Source organism: Podarcis erhardii, assembly GCF_964252035.2.
Source record: "Podarcis erhardii genome assembly, chromosome: 2".
Classification (NCBI taxonomy): Eukaryota; Metazoa; Chordata; class Lepidosauria; order Squamata; family Lacertidae; genus Podarcis; species Podarcis erhardii.
Genome location: NC_138498.1, coordinates 47,183,833 through 47,211,663, shown reverse-complemented (window position 1 = coordinate 47,211,663; position 27,831 = coordinate 47,183,833). Strand labels below are relative to the sequence as shown.

The window sequence follows — 27,831 nt, the reverse complement described above, 5'->3', positions numbered from 1 at the left end:
ACTACTGAAGGGGAATGTCCTAGGTATACTGATCAGGGGTATCAGAAGAAAATGATCTGATTGGGGTTCTGAGGGTCACTCTTAAAACTCCTATGTAGCAGGAGGCCCTGCAAGATGACCACATGTCATTGGCCAGAGGCCATCAGAGAATAAAAGGCCATGTGAAGCCCTGTCAGGGGTCAGTTGGCACTGGAATCAACCAGAGAGAGGCAGACAGAAGGCTAAGAAAGATGAGATAAAACTGGTGAGATTAAGGGCCTTTCCACACCTAACATTTGCAGTGAAATAGTTGCTGTTTGATCCAATTTTGTAGCATATTGTCTGCACCTTTGCTCACACATTGCTGTTATTAGAAAGTGAGTGTGGGGTTTTCCTTTCCACACTAATGGTGGATTGTACCTGAATTGAGAATAGTTCCATGGCTGTAGCTACACACTTAACAAACCCTTGTGTTCCTCCAGCCAGTAAATATTGCAGTTATGAGCATGCACACCGGGGTAATAATAATAAATTTTATTTATACCCCACCCTTCCCAGTTTAAAAACCGGGCTCAGGGCGGCAAACAGCATATATAAAAGTGCTTTCAGGGCTTTTAAAAAGTGTTATTGAATGCCTAGTATTCCTCGGTACTGATTTTGTGGAGGCAATGGAGATTAGAAGAGGAACTATGTGTCTGCCTGAGCTTATGGCGAACTGGTTAATGTGATGCAATTTTATCTTCCGTTAATGAGTGCTATTATGGGCAATACTTCAGTTAGGTACCACTATCTCTATCTACCATGTTCCTCGTTTGAACTGAGCTCACAAACTGACAGCTCACACTGTTCAGAGGCAAGTGGCAGGAAACAAACACCTCCCAAGCCACACCTACCAACCCCAAGCCCCTCCCCACAGAAACTGGGACCATGCTTGTATACATGCCACACAAATGAAATATTGAGAATCCATCACAATAGTTGAATTCACAAAAGTTGAATTCAACACCCGCCCCCAGTGAAAAAGGAAACATTCTTCCAGAATACTAGCTGAATGATGCCAATGTCATGTGATAACATACAAAAATAGGGTTGCCATATTTCAAAAAGTGAAAATCCAGACACAAAAGTTGTTGAACTTTTTTTTTTTTTTTTTGCAAAGTTGTGGACAGATTTATACCTGGCGACTGCTTCCAGCTGCAGTATTCCAGCTATCTACGTGAAATTACAGGTGTATGGTAACCCTAGCAAAAAGAAAATGGGGGGGGGGGAGAGCAAACATATTCCACTGTAAGTGGTAAGTGCAGAAAGGCCCCAAGGCTGAGGAGACGTTCAGCAGGCCACCAAAGCTAGTAGACTTAGCAAGTCTTCAGCAAGGAAGTAACTGAAATCCCAGTGGGGGAGCTTCATGCTCCAGCACCGGGGGGCGGAGAGCAAGCGGGGGGTTGGGTGGCGCATGTCCTGTGGGCATGGTGTGCCACCTGTAGGGGCATGGCACCCAGTGCAGGAGGGGGAGCAGCCGCAATGGCACCCCACCAGGATCGGGGGGCGGTGTGCTCCCCCCGCACTCCTTGTGGAAACCTCAAGTAATCCTGGCTCATGTGAAAAATTACCTTGAGGGAAAAAGCCCTCATTCTGACTGAATGTCCATTAGACTAGCCTTTCTGGGTGGTCCCCAGATGTTGTTGGACTACAACTCCCATCATCTCTAGCTAGCAGGACTGGATCAGGGATGATTGGAGCTGTGATCCAACAACATCTGGGGACCCAAGGGTGAGAAAGTCTGCATTAGGCCAATGAGACGGGGAGTGAGGGCTGGACCTGAGAAAAGACTTACCGTAAGTTCAGAACTGAAACTAATGCTGTTCTGTGAGTGCTGGCTTGGGACGAGGAGAGATGGAAGATTTGCTTTTTATTTTTAAGGTACATGGTGGCAGCAGGAGTTCATTAACAGGATTAAGTTAGAATTTTTCTCCATAGTGGCTTTTGGAGCCCCTATTGTAAATTGGCTTTGGCACTTCATTGTGGCATAGGAAAGACTCCCCATAACTGTGTTGTACTTCACAATTCTCTAGGATTTCACTGAACAAAACTATGCAGTTATTAGTGTGTTTTATTTTGGCAATAATACATTCGCAGATCTCTAGATAGATATTTTTCTATTAATAGAGAGATAAAGAATCAATTTTACACTTAAGTTCTCAAATTTACATGGCTAACTAAGATCTCATGGCTTTGTGGTATAATAGGCAAAGCACAGATATTAATTGGTCTAAAAGAAATTATTCATTTTGATGTTTGCTAATTTCTGGAGCTCTAATTTGAACTAACCTCTGCTGACAAAGCAGCTAACATCCTCATTCTGAGAGGGCTGTACCAATAGCAGACTCTTATGCTTCCATACAACTTGTTGATTCCAGTGTGGTATTTGGAGGATGGCGCACCAAGCTCAATAATTTGTAACTCATTAACGAAAAATTAGATGAAATACAGTGGAATCTTTGTAACAGCTCTATAATTTACTCAATCTGCAAAGAATTAAAATTTCATTAGGAATCAATAAACTATCAGCTACAGTGATGTGAAGTGTATCCATTATTGATATTCAGAATTATTTTCATTTTTAGAGCAGGGGAAAACAAGTTGAGTTGGCTTTTGAGAATTATGCAAAGGATCAATAGAAAATGCAGCAAACAAAAGACCGTGCAGTTCTGTATTTCTTGAAAGTGCCATGGCTGTTTCTTTCAAGTCTGACATTACTAAGCGCTGCTGTGTTGGAGACACGGTCTATTGTTTATCATATAATTTCAGACAAATCAAAAGCTTCCCAAATGCTATGTAAATCAGTCCCTTTCCTTTGCCTTCTAATATAGTCATTCAGCTTATGCACATCTTTCTTTAATGATTGAAGAGGGGGGAAATCAAAAGGTGTTTCTTTCTTGGATAGAAATGAATAATATGTATTGAAAACATTTAAATGTTGATTTCATGCTCTGCTGTTCAGTGCTCTTTGCTTTTTAGAAGCCCCTGGGAACAGGGCAGCGCTGTTCATTTTGTCCACAACTGACACAGAGTGCCATCTCAAGAATGGCAAATTACTGATAAAGAACTCAGTGGGGGTTATGTTTCTATGCAAGATTTGGAAGCTTGCTAGAATCATAGTATTCTATTGGCCCAAACCTTACTAAACTTATAAGAAATAAAGACCTCTGTAGAGTAGAGCTTCATCCTACACATTTAGCTAAGTACTATGACATGTAACTTCTGAATGTGCTGGACTGGTGTACATTGCCTGCATGGTGATATTGCCTGCACATCAAAAATGAGGACTCAAGAGACCTCAAATGTTCCATGTGTTCAAAGATAATGTGGGGATCTGCGGCAAATTGTACCAAACCATTTAGTGTGGGCATGTGAAATATAGAAGGATCAATATAGAAGGATCAATCAACATGTAGCATTGAGAAAATGGCACGATGATGACACTTTACTCTCTCCACATCGACACTCATATACAATGTACCCAAAACTGTTAGGGGAAGTCTGTTGTGCTTTTAGGTCAGAAACCATCCATGGCCACATCTCCAGGGCTTTCTCAGATCAGTCCCTGGTAACCCATAGAAAAACAGCTGCACCCTTTTCTCAGGGCTGTGATGGAAAGAACTGCTGCTTCAATCATGACCAACAACCAAGTTTATAACCTAAAGGCTGGGATGAGTTATCTTTCTTGCTCTTAAGACATGGGCCAAAGTGATTGGCCTTTTGCTAAGTTTCTCAATAGTCAGTGCTTTTTTCTGGGGGAACACAGGGGTATACATACCCCTAAACATTTTGTGAATCTTTGTACTTTTGTCCATTTACTGTATTTACTTTTCCCAATTTGGTGATTTTCTTGAGTCAAAATGAGAGTACCCCTAAACATTATTATTTTTTTAGAAAATAAACACTGTCAATAGTTATATAAAACTGTGCTCTCTGAAGGGTCTGGTGTCATTCTGTGATTGGTCTGAGTTAGTGAGCATCATCCCACCCTCCATTGTTACATTAGGTGTGGTGATAAAAGGTGCGGGAAAGTTGCCTCTGACAGAACATTAGTCATAACTTCCCACTATTACAATAGTGGTGGGTACATCTTCAGTACATTTGAAGGCAGCCCTGGTTTGGGACGTTTTTAATGTTTGATGCTTTATTATGTTTTTATATGTGTTGGAAGCCACTGCGAGTGGCTGGGGCCACCTAGCCAGATAGACGGGGTATTGTTGTTGTTGTTGTTGTTGTTGTTGTTGTTGTTGCATGGTTTTTCTTTACTCTTCCTCCCATCCTGTCAATATAGCATTGTGCCCTACTAATACAAGGGGGTTTGATCCTATTCCTGTGGCCGCAAATCAGGAATGGGAAGGCACTATTATCCTCTCAGGTATTTAATTGAATTTCTTGCAGTTTTGCATGCATTATAATAGACTTTTTAGTCCATGAGAAAACAAGGTTTTAAACATGTGCTGTACGTTAAATATTCAGCAAGGCAAAGAAAACAGTTCTTGAGGAGTATAGTAATTTTACAGTCTCTGGTTTCTAATAAATTTTTACAGCAATCCTAAACTGCATTAGCAAGTTCCAGTTTATTGTCAAGCTTCTGCACAACATCGCTCAATGACATGTCAAATCTTTACCACGGCAGTTGAACTCCTAAAGCTGTCCTCATTGGCAGGAAACTTGTCAGATTAAATTGCCACCTCTTGTCAAGTGAAGATATACAACCTGATATCTCTCTGCTGCTGATGACACAAACAGTTGCTTCAATTTGGACAGATTATGAATTTTCTAGCCTGTCCCACTCTTTAAGGAAGCAGAGATATAAAGCTCAGGGTAAGGGAGGAAGTGTAATTTATTGACCACTCGAGGTACCTGGTTCATTATAGATTTCTAATACTCTTGCCTCCCCTTGCCTATTTCATATTCTGTTGCATTTAGCAACCATGAAACAGTTTGGGCATATTGGTTTAGCTTCCTAGGGGATTAGATAGCAAAATGTCATCAATGTTCTCTGCCTCTTTCTGGTGCACCACTTTGTAATCGGTTGCCCGTATGCATATTTAGTATTTTGAACATTTTCCCCCATGAAATTGCTCTTCCTCCTCCTGCAATGAGATTCTAATGGTAGAATCTTGTGCTGCTAAGAAAATATTATTCAGAACATGTGTATCATTACAGAGCACAGGAGATGATAGGCTAGATTAGCCAATAGAATAGAAATTTGTTTTGTATAATGCTCTTTTACAGGCAAGACATTGGAAAGTGCTTTACATAGCAATGAGTTAAACCCTTCTATTAAGCAATAACAGCAGAATGCTACAAAGGCAATCTATTACATCTGTGCTTTCAGTAGCATCTCCTCTGCACCCCAGAATATTGAATCGGTTTGAGTCTGGTGCCCACTGCCCACTCAATGAGGAGAGCTTATTCTTTGTGGATCTTTCACATAGAGAAACTTGATCTGGAAACCATAACCTGGATGCTTGACCCCCTAATGCCAGCAGTTATTTTATAAACACTCCATAAAGCATTAACCCCATGCATTTTAAATTATGCAACCATATCCTAAAATGGGCAACAAAGGTTATATGTCATCAGTGCTGTCACTGCATACAACTAGTGGAGAAATGGAATGCTGGGATCCTGCTGCATGCAACTCCAGCCAATAAGCCTCCAGTTGTTTTATTATTAACAAAAACTTACCTTAACAATAACCAGGACACTGAATGTGTACGGAAATATGGTATACTACAACACACCAGTATTTGCATTCTGATATGCTCAGGTGTAAAGTCAACAAGATATATGGAGTACAGTTCCTTCCCTTAAATTTGTCAGTATAAATGTTGAAGGCTTTAAAGCAATCCACACTTACTTAGGAGTAAATCACATAGATCTTAATGGGTATTAGTCCTGTATAGGAATATAAGGGATTGCACTGTCCAGGGAGCAAGAAATTGTGGAAAAATCGTACCTCTTCCAGTTGTAAGTTACCCATCCCTTCTGCTCCCAATGGTTGGCAAAGAATAATTCTCCATGAGTCAGCAGCGATGACTCATTTGCCACAGTGCAACTGCAGGCATCTTGTGACTGTCAGATCACAGTTGCCAGGCAGAACTGGCATGAAAATCTGGGTAGATAAGGGGCTCAGGTTACAGCATTCAGGGTGGTCCAACAGTAGGAGAAATTGTCTAAAACAGTGTGGATCAGTTTGAAGAAGAAGAACTAGAACTGTGGTCAAGGCTGAAGAGTTTGTGAAGAGTTGCAGGACTTTGCAAGAAACTGAACTTAGGATTTGATGGCGGACTTGTCTCAGAGAGCAAAGACTACTTGTAACATCTGTATAGTGGTGTAAATTGGTGTTGGCCTAATAAAGACAACCTTGCTAAACAGCTGTTTTCTGTGATGCGCTTAGCCACTTGACTGAGCTTCCAAGGTGCATACCCTTAACACCCAGCAATTGTTAGTAGTAAATAAATGGTTCAGGAATCAATTCTTCCAATTCAAAATTTCTGAGTCTGTTATGAGCTGAGTCCAACCTACTCTGAAGCTCAGTTCCAGCTCATGATGGGCTCATCAGCCACCTCTCCCTAGAACAGGAGTTGCAGTCAGCAACTTTCCATTCTTCCCCAGAAGCAGCACATTTCCCAGGGCACCAGGTGCCTGGAACTCTGTTTTGACAGCATTCCCAAGCATAATGAAGGTCCTGGTGCCAGCAGTCCTCATAATGAGTTTTGCCCCTCCTGCTGCCACTTCCACTGCCAGGTACATTTTGGGGGAAGGAAGGAAGGAAGGAAGGAAGGAAGGAAGGAAGGAAGGAAGGAAGGAAGGAAGGAACTCACAAGGAGGGAAGGGATGCTAGGGTCCAATTGTGCTGCTGGTGATCTATTCAGGAGCACGATGAGACCCAAACTTCAGAATGAATGTGGAAATAATACTTATTTTTCTCATGCAGAATGATTTATTTTATCTGAGCCATTTGGAACCAAGATGGGAGGAGCAGATGCTGATATTAATTAGAAGAGGATATGAAGCTGATACTGCTTCAACATCAACTGTATTGTGTAGTGCAGTATGGAGTTGTCAACTGTGATAATTCTGGACAAATACAACAGATAAGAGTGCTGGGAAAAGTTGACAAATCTGACTTTATCCAACAGAGAAGCCAAGGGGTTCATGTGAGCAAGACAATAATCCCGCAACTCGTTAGAAGCTGGATAAAACCTGGCAGTTTAAAATAGATATGGCAATTTACTGAGTACCAAAATGACATCTGTCATAAAGACAAGAAGTGGAAAACATTTAACACAGGTAAGGATCTTGTCATTACAGTAGACGATCATAAATTTTGTGTGGAAACAATGGCTAACAGATGCAGAAGTGTAGACTTGAAATTTGATGATAAGTGAGACTAAAGAAATTATAAAATTTTTTGGAAGAAGTGCTAGATTATATTTGAATGAGTGGACATGAGATTGTAAACAAGTTGATAATTTGTTTGGAAAAAACTTTTAACGATGTAAATGGGAGCGGGAGACGTGAGGGAGTCCAAAGAAGTGATGAAATTATGTCTGTGATAGAAGTAAGACTGTTTATTATTTGTGCATTTATATTTAAAAAATTTAATAAATATTTATAAAAAAAAAAAAAAAAAACAGATGCAGAAGTGGCCTTTTCTTTCATTATTTTGCCAGAATGAAAGTTAGGCTCTGTTGCTTTTCAAAGAGGCTGTGATATTTTTTCAAAGCACCAACTAATGTTACCTTATTAAAATCTGATCTACATTGAATTACCATAGATATGAGCAGATAAGCCATATGCTTCTGCATCTGCTCTTATGTATGGATAAAGAGACTGTCCCCTGTAGGGCTTGCAAATTAATACGCACTAAGGTGTCTGCAATGTACATGATATTTCCGGACATTACTATTTGTAGGTAGACAGTGATCAAATTATTGCTTTTATACCACATGCCACTTTTTTTCTGTACTGCAACTGAGTCATGATTACAACCAATGGTACCAATATTAGCAGCTGTAAGTCAAGGACTTTGAGACTTCTTTATGTAGGGAAGGAACAACATGCACATAAACTTTGCACATCAAAATAGTGGTAGAAAAAGTGTTTGCGTGTTGAGTTCCACAGTGCCGCCCCCCAATAAATACACACTTCACACATCAATTTTTGTTTAAGGTTTTTGGCATAATTTTGGCCACAACTTTATTCAAAATACAAAAATTTGTGAGTGGTTGCTTAGGCATTGGTTATGACTATCTGTCCTGGCCCTCAAGGACAGAGCTGGTCCTTCCGGACTCCACCGGAAGCCAGCGTGGGAAACAAGTATTGGATGAGAAAGTGAGGCTGGGAAACAGACCCTCACTTCTCACCCTCATGTTCCGGTGGGGCTTGCACGGCCCAAGTCCGGCTCCACGGACAAGGACGAAAAGAATGGCAAGCCCCTGGATTCCTTTAACGGAATTCCCTTTCCGCATCATTTGGAGGGATAGGCACTTACCCCTCCAAGCACCAATTAACCAATGCCTAACCGCCAACCTTACAAGTTGTGATGATTTGCTACGCAGTAGGCAAAAACCAAGTGGCACCAGCCAATCAGCCAGATGGCAAAATTCCTACCAGGCCCCCGCTCCAAGGCGAACGACCCCATGACAGGCATAGCAAGGTCAAGCGATCAAACTTAGATAAAAAAAAACCCTATTAAAGGGAGGGAGGGCGGGTGATCCGATGCAAAACGGCCAAGAGGACGTCCCCATGTCCGGCCCATCTATTTATAGCTTCTGACTCCTCCTCCGAATTGGTAACAATCAAAATTCCCCAGCAACCCAATTAACCCTTAAGGCTAGGGTTGCTGATCAATTTGCCTAGTCATGGCAGGGCGGCCTGTTCCCCAACTGCAACACGTGCTCTCTGTTAGGGAGAACACGCTTTAGTACCTTAAGAATTATGAATAAAACTCCCTTGTTTCATTTTCAAGTAGAGCTGAAAGAGGTTTTTGTCCAAAATCTGTTTTAGTGTTGCCTAGAATTTTCCAAAATCATGTAATTTTTTTCTGTGTTCTGCCTAATTTTGATATACAGGACTTTGTGCTCACATTAACTGATTTAGTCTATCAGGTTTATTTATTTTAAAGTTAGCCTCATAAACAGACATATTTAATAATACCCAGGATATTGTGGATGTATCTGGAGTCCTCTTTGAAAAACTTTCATGCAATCTTTGAACCTTCTATTTTAGTTTATTTAAATAAAGAACACCAGCACTTCAAGATGAACTGTATCAAATAGAGGTGAAATCTCCCAAAATCTCAATGGGGTGTGACTGCACTAATCAATTTGTACTCTCAGTGGCATGCCCATGGTAAAAGCAGATGAAGTTGGAGACGGTTCATTGAAGAACACCCCACCCCCATGAAAAAAAGGAACTCTGCACCTAAGTCAGGAGACAAATGACAGAGCATTAAGATGTTGCAAAGAAAGGAATCAAATGACTAGAATATATCAGTGTAGCCATACCTACACCTGTTGTCACCAGGCCAGAATTTCTGTATTGGTGGGAGAGAGCACAGCTGACTCATGCTGATCCAAAAGCGTAGCAAGGCCCCATGACCACCCTGTTGCCTAGGGAGTAAATAACTAGACAACACACAGCATATTGGTTTGGGATCAAATAAGGCCACAAGTTTATTGGTTCCAGAAGTGAAGGTTTGGCCATAGGCATTGTGGTAAGCAATGCCGTACGTCACTCCTGCCCATCCGCTGGGAGTGTTTCTAAGGAGGAAGCCAGTGGTGGTGGTGGGGATGCCCTATGACCTACGTCAAATCGGGGCATCCCCCAAGCGGTCCTGTTGGAGGAGTGGTATGTCCCTAGCCCCCATCTGGGCATCGAACAGGAGCCACTCCTGCCAGATCTTTTTAACAGGATACTCTTAACTGTGGATGGGCAGGCAGAGGCTACAACCTCCCCTCCAACCAAGACTAGGCTTACCCAATGCTTATACGCCTTACAAAGATGTGACGATTGCTTTGAAGTAGGCAGAAACCCAAATGGCGGCACCAATTTGCCAGATGGGGAAAATTCCTGCCCAGACTCAGAAATTGGCAACCAACATTGTCCATAGCAAGGTCGTACCATGAGCTAAATCCTAATCTGAGGGAGGGTGGGTGGGAGAACTGGTGCGACAAGCCTCCCCCCGTTTGAGATTTAGCCTTCCACTGGGTACAGGACAATGCACCACAATTCTTCAGTTGGTTCTGCGCCCAGGTGAATGCCCTCTAATTCCTGCCACTGTTGGCCAATTTGGCAGCAGGAAGACAATCTGGCCTGCAATAGGCCAGTTCACAGAGGAGGCCGCCCACCTGAGAAGGGGCGAACAGTCTTCCTAATGCTCCAAATGGGTAGCTACTATTGTAGTGATCTAGAGAAATCAAAGATGGAGGAATGGAAGGTGTGTGGAATCGTAAGTTCTGCTTGTGTAAGTGGGAACCCACAATTGTATATTACCCAAAAAATATGTGCCTGTGAATGTGAAAAGAAAGTATATTTTCAGTGCATAAGTTAGATTGGCAATGATCAGGTTAACACCATAGATAAAACAGAGACTCTGGCTGGCCAGGCAGGCAGGAAGAACAAGTGAGAAATGGCGAAAATTATTTAAGGGAGTTCATGCCCAAAAAAAGGGGAAGTAGGAGAGGAGAAGTCAGTTAGATAAACCAAGTGGAAGCCAACTTAGCAAGAGGCCAGAATATATAAAGGTGAAAATATATGCATGTATAGAGCTATGCTAATTATAGCACAAGGTTTGCACAGATATATATATATAACTGTGAGTGGCTATATAAAAGTTAGTGACTTTATACCTGAAGAGTTCAAAACAATCTGCATTATTGAAACTGAAGTGAATTTAAATTGAAAACAGCAAAACATTAATGGAAAAATGGAAATCTGTCCATCCCTACCCTAAATATAATAATATATAAAAATAGGCATTGTTTACTTTATCAGATACCGGCATCATCTCTACTGGCCTTCTTGCCATTAAGTAGTGATAAGTAACAGAATCCAATTATAGGCCATTGACCCTTCTGAACTGCATCTGCATGTAATTAATGGAAGTATTATAAACCACATGCTTCATCCACTGTTCTATTTTTTAAAAAGCTAAAGGACTATGAAATAAATGCACACTGAGCATATGTATCATCATAACCAGAAGTAAAGAATCTTACTCATCAGATAACATCATTAACAAGAGACTGCTACAAAAGTCACACCACATTGCCCTGCTCACAAAGTGCAGACGCTCCTTGCCTTCATTTACATTTACATGTAATCTGACCAGATCCCTCGCAAAGTGGTGCAGGGCTAGCTCAGGGAGAGCAGTGTGAGCAGCACTCAGAGCAACCACCCTGGCAGCCCCCCAAGCTATGCCTCCACAGATGACACCACAGATAAAATGCTCATATCACCTCCAATGCAGCCAGCTCGGATAATCAGTTTCCAGTCACCATACGCATGGGAATCAAATACAGAGAAATAAAGTGAAGGGATAGGGTATGGCAGAGCTCAGGTGATCGGTGACAGATGGCCCACTTGGCACTTCATATTTAGTCATTTAACAGAGAACTTAAGCCTCTCAAAATGATCCAGAAGAAATCTGGAAGTGAAGCAAATTTTTTGTGAACAGTGAACTGTGCTCTATTGCCAAGGATAAGTTTTGAGAGCTGTATCTTGGAGTCCATATTTGAACACAATGCCAGGCCTTGCTATCATTCTTGTGTTCCTGGTGAGATGCAGAAACCTAGTAATCCCAAGGTCTTTTCAGAGGATGGGACAGCAGGATTTTAAAATATGTGACTAAATCATACAATGATAGAAATAGAGAACTGTAGAGTGAGAAGGGACCATGAAGCTCTAGTCCAACCCCTGCAATGCAGGAATCTAAATGAATGCAGACGTGTCAAGTGCTCTGCCTGCTTGTTTGTTTTATTGCTATGATTGGGGAAATGAATGAATTAATTATATTTCAGCCATCTTTACTTACTTTTGGCCACTCTGGTCTTATCCTGTTTTATTAACATATGACAGAATATTTTTTTATAACTAAACTGTGAAAAGTAAGGGAGAATCAACTTGGTTGTTAAATTTCTTCAGGTGTGCTCTCTGCAAAGAGATATCCCAACTGGGGGAAACCTTTACAGCTTTGGGAAAATCTGCAGAACTCTTGCTTTATTGGGAGTCTTTTGCATTCCAGCATAAAGGCTTTTCAGCCACGTAGGAGGCCTAACCTCTGTCATGTCTGATTCAGCCTTGAGAAGTCTTTGGAAATGGTAAAGAAGAGGTGACATTTGCCCCTTGCAATTCAGGGAAGGAGAAAACCCTTATGTGTGAGGGATCTTCATGCTGGTGTCACATTGCTCCCTACAAGAGGGTATGGATGAATGTACCTGCCTCTTGAGAAAGGCCTTGAGATTGTAGGGATCATCAAGAACTGAGAAGCCAGCAATATGTGTACTAATACATGCAAGCATTCAACAGAGTTTTTTGGACCAATATGTTTCCCCAATATTTTATTTATCTTTCCAGAACAGATTTTACAACAGCTGAAGGCAAGCACTGTACCATTTTGAAAACAAACGAAATACAAAATCATAGAAATCTCTTACATGTCTGCAAAACTTACATGTCTGCTATCAAAGTATGTTGGGGTGTGCCCTCGCATGTCAAACTGTTTAACAATGCACTTTACAAGGTCTCTAGATTTCTCCCTGAGCAGATGTGTTTTTCCCAACTCTAAGTATCGCTGATAGATACAATATACTTGCCATTATGAATAAGATAAAAAGCAGCTGCTCTGCAAGTATTCATTTTCCAAATATATACAGTTCAGTCCACTGATGATAATTAACTGCTAAAAGGGAATGTGGTGAGCGGATCTCAAGATAAATTGCTTTGGCTGATCATTAATTTATAACAGCCCTTTTCAAACTCCAGAAGTAGCTACAAGAGTCATATAACAAGCAAGCGTAAATATTCTGATCTAAACAACAGCAGCAGGTTAAACATCTCCACGGGGCTAACTTAGCTGAATTGAAATGTCTGATCTCAATTGCCTGTTGCTGTATTATGCTTTTCACTGGCTGGCATAAGGAAACTTCGCTCCCTGACAAAAGACAAAACATTTCTGCCAGCCGAGGTGACATTGTGCTCATTCAATAATGATACAAGGCCCAGAGGTCCTCCAGCAAGATAGATAACAAAGAAAACCCTCATTAGCTAACTGCAGAAGAATGAAGGTCAACCCACAGAGAGAATTTCATGCTTACATGTCAGTTGGAACATTTGTTCTTCATTAATTCTTTAAACCTAAGCTGGGATATCATCTCATAGCATTTTAATACGCTGTCCTCTGTCAGAAATCTCTCTCAGGGTGTTGTTTTCTTTGTACTCTACTTAAGAGGCCATTTCTATAAGCACTTGACTCCACATCATTGGGCACTAATAATGTTTTAGGATTGTTACATGATTGGATTTAATGTGGGCAATAACAGTTTGGAATTTCAAGATAGGATATACTGCTGCAGTCCTCATTTCAAGGAGCTTGTTATGTGGCTACATAAAAAACCTCAGCTCCACACAGGGTTATGTTTGCATAATGGCAAAGTACTAGGCTGGGTAGAGATTTTTTTTAAGTGCATACCTAGGGGTGAATCTAAGATGTCAACCTCCACTCTCTCACACAAAACTATAGTGTATTATATAATTTAGTGCCAGTCAACCTGGACAAGCAAATAGGCATTCCTTCAAGTGGCTTTGGTCTGCAAGCTTTGTCTGCACCTGTGCTGATGTCTCCATGTCCTCTGAGACACAGGCAGTGTCAATGCTAGCTCAGCATCCATTTTACTCTCAGTCCAATTTACTCTCAGTCACTTTCCCAGAAGGAGGAGGCTCCTCACTGACAGGAGATAGCTTCACACCAGGAGTTACCTGACTAGAGTGTTCAATGGGTGGAGCACTCCTCTGCCAGTCAATTTGGTCCACCCCCTGGATCTAGCTCTCCATTCCTTAGACTACTGGCCTTCTCCCTGGGACCAGATATTTGGCGTCCTGATATCCCCTCCCCTATCCTGCTAGGATGCTCTTTGTGGTAGTCCTGCTCCAACTCCCCCCATAACAATTCCATGGTACTCATGACATCCTGTAGAAAGCAGTGGAGACTGTACAAATGTAGTACAGTGGTACTTCGGGTTACATACGCTTCAGGTTACATATGCTTCAGGTTACATACGCTTCAGGTTACAGACTCCGCTAACCCAGAAATAGTGCTTCAGGTTAAGAACTTTGCTTCAGGATGAGAACATAAATCGTGCTCCGGCAGCGCGGCAGCAGTAGGAGGCCCCATTAGCTAAAGTGGTGCTTCAGGTTAAGAACAGTTTCAGGTTAAGTACAGACCTCCGGAACGAATTAAGTACTTAACCCGAGGTACTACTGTACACTTGCAAAGTTTGCAGGACAACCTTAGCAGATAACTTTCTCAGAAAGAGTGGCTGCTCAATATAGTAGCTAACATTCTGCTTTTATCTCAGAAAAATGCTCTCCAAGACCTCTTTAGTTCAGTATTGTGGGAAAATCCGCGCTCTATGAATAAAGTCAAAATTCCCTGGCAATATAACACCCCTGTGAATTTTTTTTGGAAAATGAGAAAACAGACTCTCTCACACACATTCCTCCCAAGCAGCAAAATTGCTACACATACCTTCTGCTCAACCCCACGGTTTGCGTTTCCAGGTTTTGTTTCTTAAGTGCAGTGTAGAGTGTGTTAATGACTGGGGAAAACACCCAGTATATTTTCTAAGCTATATTTGAAAAGAGAAACTGTCCAACTTTACAGCTGCCTTGGCCTTGAGTTTATATAAAGGCTTATGCCCATTTTCCTATATACTGTACAAGAAACAAAATCCTTGCCAGCCACACTACCCATTTTCGAAGTGCTAACCACTTAGAAACTAGCATCTCCCCATGTCTCAGTAATTTCTTCTCTGACTTTTGCTCATTTATTTATTTGATAACAAGCAAAAAGCTCTGAGAGTGAATAAGCAATTACCCAAAACCATCCTTTGGGATCTTTCCGAAATTGGAGAACAAGATGCTTCCGAGCGCGAGTCCCATCCCTCCACATCTACCGTAATTCCCTGATAGGAAACTTAATAGTCTTAAAAGCCGATAACATACCATAGTGACTTAGGGTTATCTAGGCACATGAACCATTTCAATACTTCCTGGATCAAAATTACTGATATACCTTTATTGTTATTACAGGAAAAATGGCTCTTGATTAAAACTATGCAATACGATTATATATCACCGTAAAGTAGCATACAATTCATCATACTACAGGGCAGGAAATTCAGAAGTGGTTTGCAAGTTTTAAATGCAAAGCTGGGTCAAATCACAACAAATGCAACTCCACTAAGACTTTTCACAAACCAAATTCACATATTCCATGTCAACTTGGATGAAATTGAAGACTCCCTTGGCTGTTCTAAGTAAAGTTAAGGGATGTGAAACAACACAGGCTAAATTTGCGATATATCTAAACCACCTACTGACAATTGCCCTACTGTTCCTTCTGAAGTTATAGCAGTTCACATGTGGAAATTAGTAACCTGCTCTATTAATTCAAAGTGTACAAGATGTCAAGGAAGAGATATAAAGATGCTGCAACACAATTGACACAGCACCTCCCAAGGAATACTGCAGCATCTGGGGTTGTGGAATGTTCCAGGTATGTGTCAATATTCTCCACAGAACAAAATAAACCCATGAACCACCATGAGTATTTACTTCCCATTCCATCCCTCAAGTGTTGCCCGTCTACAAACTGCAGATGTATTCTGCTCATCCAAAGCAATGCATGAGTGAACATCCCTTTCTAGACTTAATTAAACTTAACCACTTAATGGGATGGAAAGTTGAATGGTGCAGTTGGGTGATTTTAGAGTCTACATTCAATGGTCTTTAGATGGCAGTGTGCAAGGTTGCCTTCACATTTTCATGGGCCCTTGGACAACACAGCTAGCCTTGCCTTTGGCAGTGCCATGCAAACTGTAGTTTTAGGTGTAGTGGCTTCAATGCTGACCTATGACTAGAAAAACCAAGGTTCACATTGGCACTTAACAATGGCACTCAGCGGCTGACCTTGAGCCAATCTCTCTCTCTCTCTCTCTCTCTCTCTCTCTCTCTCTCTCTCTCTCTGCCTAACCTACCTCACAGGGTAGTCTTAGAGATTCTGCTTTGAGTCTTCCAAGAAAAGAACTTGGAGGGGAGAAGGGCGATGTAGTGGGGAAATTCAGCAGTGTTGTTTCATGTTTGAACCATTATGAAGCTCTGCCTACACACATAGAATGCCTTTTTCCTATTATTGACCAGGTTGTCTTCAGTTTTGAAATAACTGGGTAAATGAAGAAAGGCTTAGTAAGTCTCTCTGGGCTGGGGTCTGCTTCCAGTGCCTGCAAGGTGAATTCCCCCTTGTAGACAGGATGGTAGGCAGCAGAGGGAATTAGTCTCAGCTACTGGTCTGTCTCTAAATGGCAATATAAATGATTCCCTATGACCAGCATAAGTTTCCCATATGAACTTTCACCCTAGGATGACAATGACAGTAGACAGTTTATGTTGATTTCTTCCCCTAATAAATGTTGGTGGGTGGGAGTGGAATTCAGGAAAGCATAATTTATTTATTGTTTTGCAAAGAATCTTCACTCTGGCTATCTAGCTTACCTGCTTGGTTCCCTCGCCCCATCCCATTCATCAATCTAAGTCTATTTACTGAGAAATCAACAAGGCACTAGAGCCGCTAACTAATTCCTTGTGCTTGGTTTTCAATCTACATTACATTCATGTATCCTAGATGCTGATGGTTTTAGTTGTTGTTGTTTCCAGCCTTAGGAAATGAATCTCAGTGTGAAAAATGAAGATTAATATGCTTTATAATCACTCTGTTCTGCTAAAGCCAATTTGAAAATAAGGGAATAGGGATTCATTATGAAAACAACTTTGGATAAAAATAGTCATTGTGCATAATTGTAAGTGCCTAAATAAAATTGTGGCTTTATTTGATATTGTGCACATAAAAAGCATCATAGCAACATGCTCAGTGGCTTTTCTTTTTCAAATTGGCAACTATAGTATTCATTCTGCTAGCAGTTTGCTGTGTTGCATTCAGAGTATGTTAAAAAATAAATGGCATTCTGAACTCTTGCTTTGCTTGGAGGGGGATACTTCTAAGGACAATTACATTAATAAATTAGAACTATTATTCAAAGATTCACTTCCACTTTATTGGTATAATACCAAGTGTTTTTTTCTGCAGAAACATAATGTCTGGGGGGCAGAGGGACAATTATGCAGAGGCAATTGCATCAATGATACCACAGACCATTCAGTGGTGGCGAATGAGATCTACCTACCTACCTACCTATCACATTTATATCCCACCTTTTTCTCCAAGGTGGAATCCATGGTTGCCATTTATTCCCCAACAACCCTTTGAGGTAGGTGAGGCCAAGAGGGAGGGACTGGCCCAAGTTCACCCACTGAGAGCTTCATGACTGAGTAGTGATTTGAATCCTGCTCTCTCAGGTCAAGTTGACACTCTGACTACCACACCACACGGGCTCTGTTATACTGAGTCACACCTAGTGGTTCATCTAGCTGACTGGCAGTGCTCCACAGGGTTTCAAACAGGGGGTCTCTCCCAGCCCTGCCTGAACATGCCATCGGGGATTGAACTATTGAAGATATTTTGGCATCTAAAGCAGAAAACCCCACAAGCACCTCTCCCTATCCCTGGTGGTAAAAAACACATTAATAATAACAATATATTACCCTTGCATGGCACCCCAAACCTGAGCCACCTGTCTCATGCTGCCTAAAGGTTGTGTGTCGGGGTCCCCAAGACACCCCCAATAAAACACAATTGACACATCATTTTTGTTTAAGGTTTTTTGGCATAATTTTGGCCACAACTTTATTAAAATTACAAGCAATGTGAGTGGTTGCTTAGGCATTGGTTGTGACTATCTGACTCTGCACGGGGACAGTCTGAAATTCGCACGCCTGCAAAGTCAGAAAAACATAAGACACCCCGGGGACAGAGACAGGACTGGGAACCATGCCTCACCTCTCCCCAAATGCTCCCAGGGGCTCTTGCATGGCCCTAGCCCCTTGACACGGTTCAGACAAAAGCATGGCGAGCCCCTGGGTTCCTTTAATGGAAAACCCTTGCAGCAGCAGCACTTTGGAGGGGCAGGTAGAGCAAAATCCATACAATCCTCCACCAACAAATTCCAAAACCAATGCCTAACCACAACCTTACAAGTTGTGACGATTTGCTACGCAGTAGGCAAAAATCAAATGGCACCAGCCAATCAGCCAAATGGACAAAATTCCTACTGGGCCCCTGCCCCAAGAGCAGACGACCCCATGACAGGCATAGCAATGTCAAGTGAACAACCTGAAAACAGGGAGGGAGGGCGGGTGTTCCACTGCGCGCAGCGAAAAGAGGAAGCTCAACGCTGCACGCAGGGTATTTAAGAGCTATGGCTGTCAATCACAAAATAGCAACATTTAAATCTCCCCAGCAACAGGCAGCTACAGTTAATGGTGGCCAAACTCTCTCCGCCCAGCAACAGTGGGTGTCTTGCCAGCTCCCACTGCAACACATGCTCTCCATGAAGGAGAACACGCTTTCCCTACTGGATGTAAACTGTTTGGTGAGTAAGGTTTGTCAGCACTGGAGTTTACCGTACCGCTCACAAACATGTATTTTCCTTACACCAAAATATTGCCTTGAATGGCTATTAATTTTGTCATGAATTACAATTGAGTCAACTCTTTAAAACACACTTAGAAATAGCAACTATTATTTCCAGAGGTGTTTCCACCATGAATCTCTGTCCAGTTAGATTAGTTATTTTACTCAAGGGCATGTCCATCTATTTTTCTCATTTTATCAGGTCACAGATCGTAGAGTTCATACATACACATCCCATTTCCAGTAACAGTTCCACACCATTGCTTAGGATGCAACAAAGTGATGGCTCTGTGAAAAGCCCTCCATTACAGCTCTGTCAGAGTCGGAGTTTAGCATTGATCCAGTGGCATCTGCCTTCTCAGTGATACCAAGTCAATACATTTCCATCCTCCAGTTTTTTTCTGCTTTAATTTAAAGCTTGTAAGCATAGCTGTTGGCATACAGTTAAGGGATGCATGCCTCTATCTCTTGACAAGTCTTGGCGGATCCAGTTAACATAGGTATGTCTTTGTAAGGAGGTAGGAATATAATCTCTCTTTATACTCCTGCTTTCAAGATGTTTCACCTAATTTTGCCTGCTTAAAAATAGCAACAGACGATTGCTACCCGCACACCATTTCCTATAATTTAGATAGCTTTGATTACAAGCCTGTGCAACACATGAATATTTTACTATTTACAGCATCTGGCATTTGCAACACATTTCTTCCTAATTTATGTCACATGAACTGGTTTCATCTCTCACAATCTTTCATGATGTATGAGCTACCTTGTTCAGTAATGAAAATGGGTTTGTGCAGTTTCATAACAGAAAGCAAGATGTATCAAAGTTGCCTTGTGACTAAATGCTCGCACTTCTAGAGTTCTTAATAACCCTGCATTCCAGAATCTTCTCATAGAATTGTAGCATTGGAAAGGATCCTGATGGTTATCGAGTCCAACTCCCTGCAACTCAGGAATCTTTTTGCCCAGTGTGGAGCTCGGATCCATGACCCTGAGATTAAGAGTCTGGTACTCTATGGACTGAGCAATCCACTACTGGTAAATTACATTGGATCAGATTTCAGCAAATTACATTGAAACAGTTTCCAGAGGTTCAAAGAGCAGAGCTGCGTGAAAGCCCCTTTTCAAACAGCCTTGTGGTACTCTTTGAAGCTCCAAAGACTGCAGATTTAAACAGTAGGGCAGGGCTGTCTGCAAAAGCACTTTCAAACAGGCCCACACTGTGCTTTGTCTGCCTGCACCTGTCCCTGGCAGGGAACTGGCATACTAAATCAGTGCAAAATAAAATGCCGCCCCATCAGCTGGCATCAGAGTGATATCAGCTGATTGGCAAGTATGTGCCGTCATTGTTTATATAACTCAGTGGGCCAAATTTGACCTCTTGGGAGTGCCAGTATTAGTCCTTAGACTGGACATTCCCCACCCCTGACAAAGTATTTGTAGAACTTTGCTATAAGCAAAAAGGCACACCACTAGTTTAAACTTTGGGCTGTAAAACAGACTTCCAATAGCGCAAACAACTATCATCTGTCAACTTTACCATTTTTATTCACCATTATCCAGTGTACTCCATGCCCAAACAAAACAAATGCCACAAGAGACAAATTTCTGCATTAAGGAAAGTAGAATTCTGGGACTTGTATAAATTATGCAAATAAATCACATTTGCATATTTTTATTTTGCATAATGTATTCTGCTTCTAATAGTCATGGGGATAGCAAAGCTCTTCACAGGACACTGAATCTTGTCCCTTGAACATTTGAAGCCTTATTTATTCATTTAATCTAAGCTTGTCCACACACTCTTTAAACTTCTCCACGGAATAATAAGGGTTAGCAAAAATTCCATATGAAAAGAGAAAGTTCTAGGAAACATGTTTTGTTTTTCTACCTTGCATAGAATCGGGAAATACACACAGTTCTGCCTGTATCTCACAATAAAGCTATTAACTTAATTATCACAATATATATACAGTATACACAGATTCTTTCTGTCTCTCTTAACAACATGCACACATGGTTACAAGTTAGCAGCCCCTTGAAATTTCCAGTTGCACAAAACTTTGTACAAAATCAGTGTTTGCAGGAAAGGAATATAGACTCTGAAGCATTAGAAAAGAATTCAGACCATGAGGGTCCTTAGACAAGGCGTGTGTAAACCTGGAATGTTGTTTTGAAGCTAACTCAAAAGAATGCCGTGGAAGCTTTTATTACACATCTTCATGTATGCTGAATAATTTCATTTGTCACTGCATAGAAAGATTTGTATTTACTGAGGAGTCATAGTTGTGTAGCTTTACAAAATCTACTGATTTCATAAAATTCTTACGATTTACTAAATTTCAAACATATTAACTATATTCCAGATTATCCAATACAATATCACATTCATAACAGGAGCGACCTCTATAAAAATACTTGAGGTATTTCCAACATGTCAAGAGCCCAGACCTCCAGGTGATTTACTGGCAAAGCCTTATCCCTATTGTATGTGCATAGGGACATGGGCTAAAAGGTGATATCTATGTCTCTATTCCCATACTGTTTTAGGGTATACAAAAGGCAGGGCTCTAAAATTTAACCTGTAGCATGTGGAGCAGGCCTTGGAGAGCATGGCTGATACAAACTTTCCCTGGCTTGTTGTCCTTAAAGTATTCCCCACCCCATTAGGCTAACCCGAAAGTGTCCCCTCTTGCACCATTATCACAAGCAATTGAAGGATGAAGTTAAACTTCCTTTGTTTCTGAATTTGGGTGCAAAGCTTGATTAGAAAACTAAATGGGCTTGGGCAGCATGCTCACAGTCCTGAAAATATTTTGAGGACCACTCTACACATTACCTGAAAGTAAGAGTATACAGCACTTATATCTTCTACACACAAGGGCAGAAGCTTGGGAATTCATTGACAAACGAGGAGAAAATGTGAGTGTCACACAAGGAAATGAAAACAACATCATCACTGAATGATTAAAAAAATACACCACAAAAACAAATGGATAACGAGAAATACAAAAGAGATGACGGAGGTGGCCATGAGGATAGAAAGAAATGGAAAGAAACCTAAGTAACTCATTATGTGGGGATAAAAAAGGTTCTGTATTTCTCAAGAGGGTCAGCCCAAGAGATGGGAAAGACTACAGAAGCATTAAGCTGAGCTGAAAATAGTGAAGAAGAAAAGGGTGGTGTTCCCAGAGCACAGAGATGAATAAATATAGCTCCAAAGACGAGAGAAAATGTGCTGTTTTATGGATATCTGCTCAAAACTGGGAGAAGCACTGAACTATTTATAGTATTAAAATGGATCTATTATAAATAGTTCAAAGTCTTTTCTGGTAAATCTCTTGAATATCATTTGGGGCACTCAGCACCTTTGTTGTAGATATGGCTGTCCATAAAATTCAAGAGTATTATGTGCTTGATGTATATGATTTAGTGCCTTTCAAAGAAATCTTTATCTTCAGATAGCATACATAAAGACTCAAATATTACAATACTATATTTTTAAAGCATCTTGTCAGGGCCAGCCCTGTTATTAGACACAATGATTCAGCTGCCTCAGGTAGCAGGTGGTGGGGGCTGAAAGTGGTGGAGAAGTGTTGAATGACAGAGCTGTGTGTGCCACACCTAATCTGCCCCTTTGCCCCCTAAGCTAACCTGGCACCCTCAGTGCTGGATGCTCTACGATTCAATTAGCTGCCCAACTGGCTCCTGTACAGGAAATTGGAGAAATGACATCTTGCCCTTCACTTCAGGCAGCAATATTTCTTGGCTTGGTCTGATCCACCCTACATCTCAATCATGGAAACATTCAGTTGGAGGTGGGCTCAGTGGCACTTACTTCCAGGAAACTGCTTAGAACCATTGCTTTAGTGTTCTAGTTGCAGTAGAGGTGACCAGGAAAAGGTCCTCCTCTATACTCATCCCAGTTCCCTAGAACTCCCTCCAATATGACATTTTGGCTGAGGGCAAAGATCACTCTTTGTAGAAGACCTTTTGGCCTGTAACAACATTTTCAATAGCTAGCTGAGATGGTTTTATGCTTCTGTGCTGAAGTACAGTTCACAATTATTGCTTTGTTTTCTGATGCTACTTTTACTTTTACGTTTCCGAGCACAATTCAAAGTGTTGGTGCTGACCTTTAAAGCCCTAAACGCCATCGGCCCAGTATACCTGAAGGAGCGTCTCCACCCCCATCATTCTGCCCGGACGCTGAGGTCCAGCGCCGAGGGCCTTCTGGCGGTTCCCTCATTGCGAGAAGCAAAGCTACAGGGAACCAGGCAGAGGGCCTTCTTGGTAGTGGCGCCCGCCCTGTGGAACACCCTCCCATCAGATGTCAAAGCGATAAATAACTACCTGACATTCAGAAGACATCTTAAGGCAGCCCTGTTCAGGGAAGTTTTTAATGTGTGATATTTTAGTGTATTTTTGGTTTCTATGGAAGCCGCCCAGAGTGGCTGGGGAAACCCAGCCAGATGGGCGGGGTAATAATAAATTATTATTATTATTATTATTATTATTATTATTATTATTATTATTACAGATCTATACTGTGATAGATTACATTTTATCCTTCTGTTTTATGCTGCTTCTACTTGGTAACTGGAATTTTTAATGTTTCTTGCTTGGATAGCATGGTTGTGTGATGCCCTGAACTATTCTTTAGGAAAGGTAGGGTGTAAATCCTAAAGCGAGTCAATAATTATCATACAAACATAGGAGCCGCCCAGAGCGACTGGGGCAACCCAGTCAGATGGGTGGAATATCATCATCATCATCATCATCATCATCATCATCATCATCGTCAGTCAGGCCAATGCCCTACCTAGCTCAGTACTGCCTCTAGTAGTGACTCTCTAAGGTAGTGAGTCTTTTCTAGTCCTATCTGGATATGCCAGGGACTGACATGGGGCCTTTTGCATTCAAAGCAGATGAACTGCCATTGAGCCTTCTGATCATAGTTGGAATAGTAGTCTTGCAGGTATCAATGGTAATAAATACCTGCTCAACTGAGCCTTCAAAAAGGAAAGACCTAGAAATTTCTTAATAGTGCTTTGTCACTTCAGAGTAAGGTTGTGATATTTCAAAAAGTGAAAATCCGGACCGTTGTTTTGAGCTATTTTTAAGGAAATTTGCCAAAAGATTCCTGTCTGAAAACCTGGAGAGATGCTTCCAGATGGCATGGACAACATGTATTTAGTTGGACCAATGGCCCGGCTCAGTATACCTGGAAGTCAACAATGAGAAAACAATGCCATCTGGAATTTCTGTGAAATGAGAAAGAGTAAGTGGAAATTCCAGAGAAAAAGTGCTGGTGTAGAATCACCCTTTGTTTGGTTTCATACAATAACAGAAGTGGTTTTCATGAGTTATTTTTAGTAGTAGTACCAGAGATCTGGAAAGGGTTTCATCCAATTCCTGCCACATCTATGTGCCTTGATTAGGCCATAAAACATTTTTACATCAGTGTGTGTTCTCAGATTGTTGTTGTTTTGTTTTTTTTGTAGCTCTGCTCATGAACTAGTCTGAATTTCATATTATATGTAACACACACATTTGCTGATTTGTATAGTGGCATCTCTAAACATTTTAGCTGTCACATTTTACATAATATACACATTGTATATCCTATCATTAGCCTGATCGATGGAGAAGCAGCATATGTTGCCAAAAAGATAGGGGAATAATACAGCATAGTGTTTCCTTCTATATAAACTGGGAAGCACAAAGTGCTGCCAATACATAAATAAATAAAATAAATAAAGGCTAATGACTGCACTATAAATCCATAGTGCTGTTTTCAGGTTCCTGTCCACTTCATGAATAGTGGTTTATATTAATACTAGCGACTCACTTCAACAGGTGACATTTTTATCCCCTCAGGCTGTCCATTATCCAAATGATGGGCCATCTGGAAAGGGATTCTGTTCACTGAAAAACGTGACAGGGCTGATGGTTTTTTAACTGCTAGTCATCTATGATTGCTAGTAAGCGCTGGAAATTAGCATTGATCCCCAAAATGGAAGAGGCTGGAGAATACTTAAGACAAGGCTTGCGGAAACACCTTCATGGCAGATGTGCCAGCTAATTAATAGTTGTCGTTGGTAACTTTCCTTCATGATTTGTAAATTAATACCATTTCTGTTTTCTAAAACAAACAAACAAACATGAATACAGCTGGGAAAGCAGTTTGTAAAGGCGACCACAGAAAGTGCAAATTGGAAAGTGAGGTGAAAATCACTCACTCCTGTTTGCTTGCAAACTAGCATTACTATATAACATCAGCAAATCAACTAATTTGACACCAACAACAATGGCTGCAATCAGTTAATTTGTCAACACACAATGCTGGGACATCAGAAACAAATATTGACAGAAAGCAAAAATAAAATAAAAGAAGTATTCCTAGCATTTATTTGGAAATGTGTGCAGATTGTTTTTAAAAATAAGACATAATACAGTGGTACCTCGGGTTAAGTACTTAATTCGTTCTGGAGGTCCGTTCTTAACCTGAAACTGTTCTTAACCTGAAGCACCACTTTAGCTAATGGGGCCTCCTGCTGCTGCCGCCCCGCCGGAGCCTGATTTCTGTTCTTATCCTGAAGCAAAGTTCTTAACCTGAAGCACTATTTCTGGGTTAGTGGAGTGTGTAACCTGAAGCGTATGTAACCTGAATTGTATGTAAACCAAGCTACCACTGTAGTATACTATTTGCCTCTTCGAACATACCTTTGTTCTTGGCTGCCACCAGAAATAATTTAATATCCTGTTCCCTAACTCAAGGACTACTGAAGTGTGAGACTGAGGAGAACTTACTGCACTGACTGAGAGCCACTTTTCTGCTACCATCTTCCAACTATGCTCAATCTATGTGACTGGCAGGGAACCTGTGGCTTTCACTCCCATCAGCCCCGGCCTGGATGGGGAATGTCGAGGTATGATGGGAATTGTAGTCCAACAAGGTCTGCAAGGCCTCAGGTTCCCCATCCTACGTCTTTGGTACAAGGCATGGAAATTGAGTTGGTGTGTGTGACTTTTTGCCCCTGCCTTAGTTTTTTAGATGAATTCTGGTGTCCTTTAAAAGATTTGGAAAATAACATTGTGAACCCTTATCAAGCCAAGATTGTGTGTACAAAAGTTTCCTGGCTCCTCTTACCTTGCCATCAGAAGACACACATAAAAGTAACTTGCAAGTTTCACAGTCTACCTTGTTGCTTTCTGTATTCTTTTCCATAAGGCTTCCTTCATGCCAGAACACACAGCATGGAACAAACATGTTTTTCACTCATCCCTAGGATCATACTGTGTTCCTTTTTAAAAATGCACATGCTGAGTCTCTTCACAAAACTTCAGCCTACCTGAATTACCTAAATAATTTAACCCCCCTTCCTTCTTTGGTGAGCTCACCTGCACATTAATATAATTATTGCCCCATCCATGGAACTAATGGGGCTTTTGTTCTGGTTACTGGCCCAGCGTAGTGAATGTTGCCAACCCAAGGCAACTTCCTTTAGTTATAAATGAGCAGGTGCTTTGCTCTAGGGTTCTCAATATTGTAAAATGGTATGATTGTAAGGAATGTCACTGTATGTTACTAGGTCCAGAATACCTCAGGAGGTGGTGTGCTCTCCTTCATTTGGAGTTTTTAAGCAGAGGTTGGATGGCCATCTGTCATGGGTGCTTTATTTGAGATTCCTGCATTGGAAGGAGCTGGAGTAGATGACCCTTGGGATCCTTTCGAACTCTACACACCTCTATGATTCTTATTTACCTACCAGTGATCCTTTAAAGCAAGGGTAGGGATCAGGTTGAAGAAGAAGAAGAAGAGTTTGGATTTGATATCCCGCTTTATCACTACCCAAAGGAGTCTCAAAGAGGCTAACATTCTCCTTTCCCTTCCTCCGCCACAACAAACACTCTGTGAGGTGAGTGAGGCTGACAGACTTCAGAGAAGTGTAACTAGCCCAAGGTCACCCAGCAGCTGCATATGGAGGAGCGGAGACGCGAACCCAGTTCACCAGATTACGAGACTACTGCTCTTAAGCACTACACCACGGCTGCATTCCAGATGGTGAACCTTCTGGAGTCCATGGTGGGCAGGTGCCAGAGGTTGGAGTAATGATGTGACTCTTACCTTTACCCCACACATCTCTATCCAGACAAACAAGAAACGCTATCACTGTTCAAGAGACATTCTAATCAGAAAAACATTTGGAGAGAATGTGGGTCAGGAATGAGGAGGGAAAGAACCCAAAGGACCAACAGAGAGGTTAGAGAACCACATCCTACAATTCTCCAACCTGATTTAAGGGGAACCAGTATAAACAACCATTACACTATTAAGGGTCACTGAGCAGTTAAATGTCCTCAGCAGCCATTTAAAAGGAACAGTAGAACTGTTGAAGTAGCCAACATTACACTCTTTCAATCTTTAGCTCTTAAAGATCTCTTCTAAAAGATCTCAGCATGAGGTGTGAAATCCCTTTAATTATTCTGTGCTTACTGGTTCTTCTAAATGTGCTTGTATGTGGCATAATGGAAACACAGCCACTCAAGGCATATTCTGAATAGCAGGATTCTGCATGTTTGTTCTACTAGATGGGTTGAATTCACCCATATTTTCCCCTTTCTTTCCAGACAAAAATGATACTATCAGCTGGCCTGCTTGAAGAACATTGAAAGGAGTTCACAGTAGGAGAAAGGTGTGAATAATTCAATATAGGAAACACATTGAATCAATTGGTTGTGTGAAGATGGGGCGGGAGGAGGAAGGGAATATTGCGAAAGCCAGAGCTTTCAAAACTTGCCAACAAATAAAATGAAGGACTTTGTCACACCACAAGACACAAAGCAGTCTTAATTTTTAAAGCATAGCTCTGAAGCACAGAACAATCAAATTATTTGATTGCTTGTCTAACATGAAGGCAGCATTATCAACGGACATTCTGCAGCTGTGAGATAAGATTGCAGGAAAGCAATCCTGCAAAACTACT

The 27,831-nt window shown here is 41.3% G+C and overlaps 1 long non-coding RNA gene across 3 annotated transcripts; it reads left to right on the top strand.

The window, feature by feature from the left end:
- The first annotated feature begins 22 nt into the window (after window positions 1-22).
- LOC309333434 lies at window positions 23-27,831 on the top strand. Of its 3 annotated transcripts, none has more exons than XR_014152514.1 (4): window positions 23-244; window positions 4,310-4,393; window positions 6,965-7,320; window positions 27,476-27,831. It is a non-coding gene; the product is annotated as an uncharacterized lncRNA (long non-coding RNA). The 3 variants fall into 3 exon arrangements; XR_014152515.1 differs by lacking the exon at window positions 27,476-27,831 and adding an exon at window positions 15,709-15,816; XR_014152516.1 differs by lacking the exon at window positions 27,476-27,831 and adding an exon at window positions 12,610-12,664.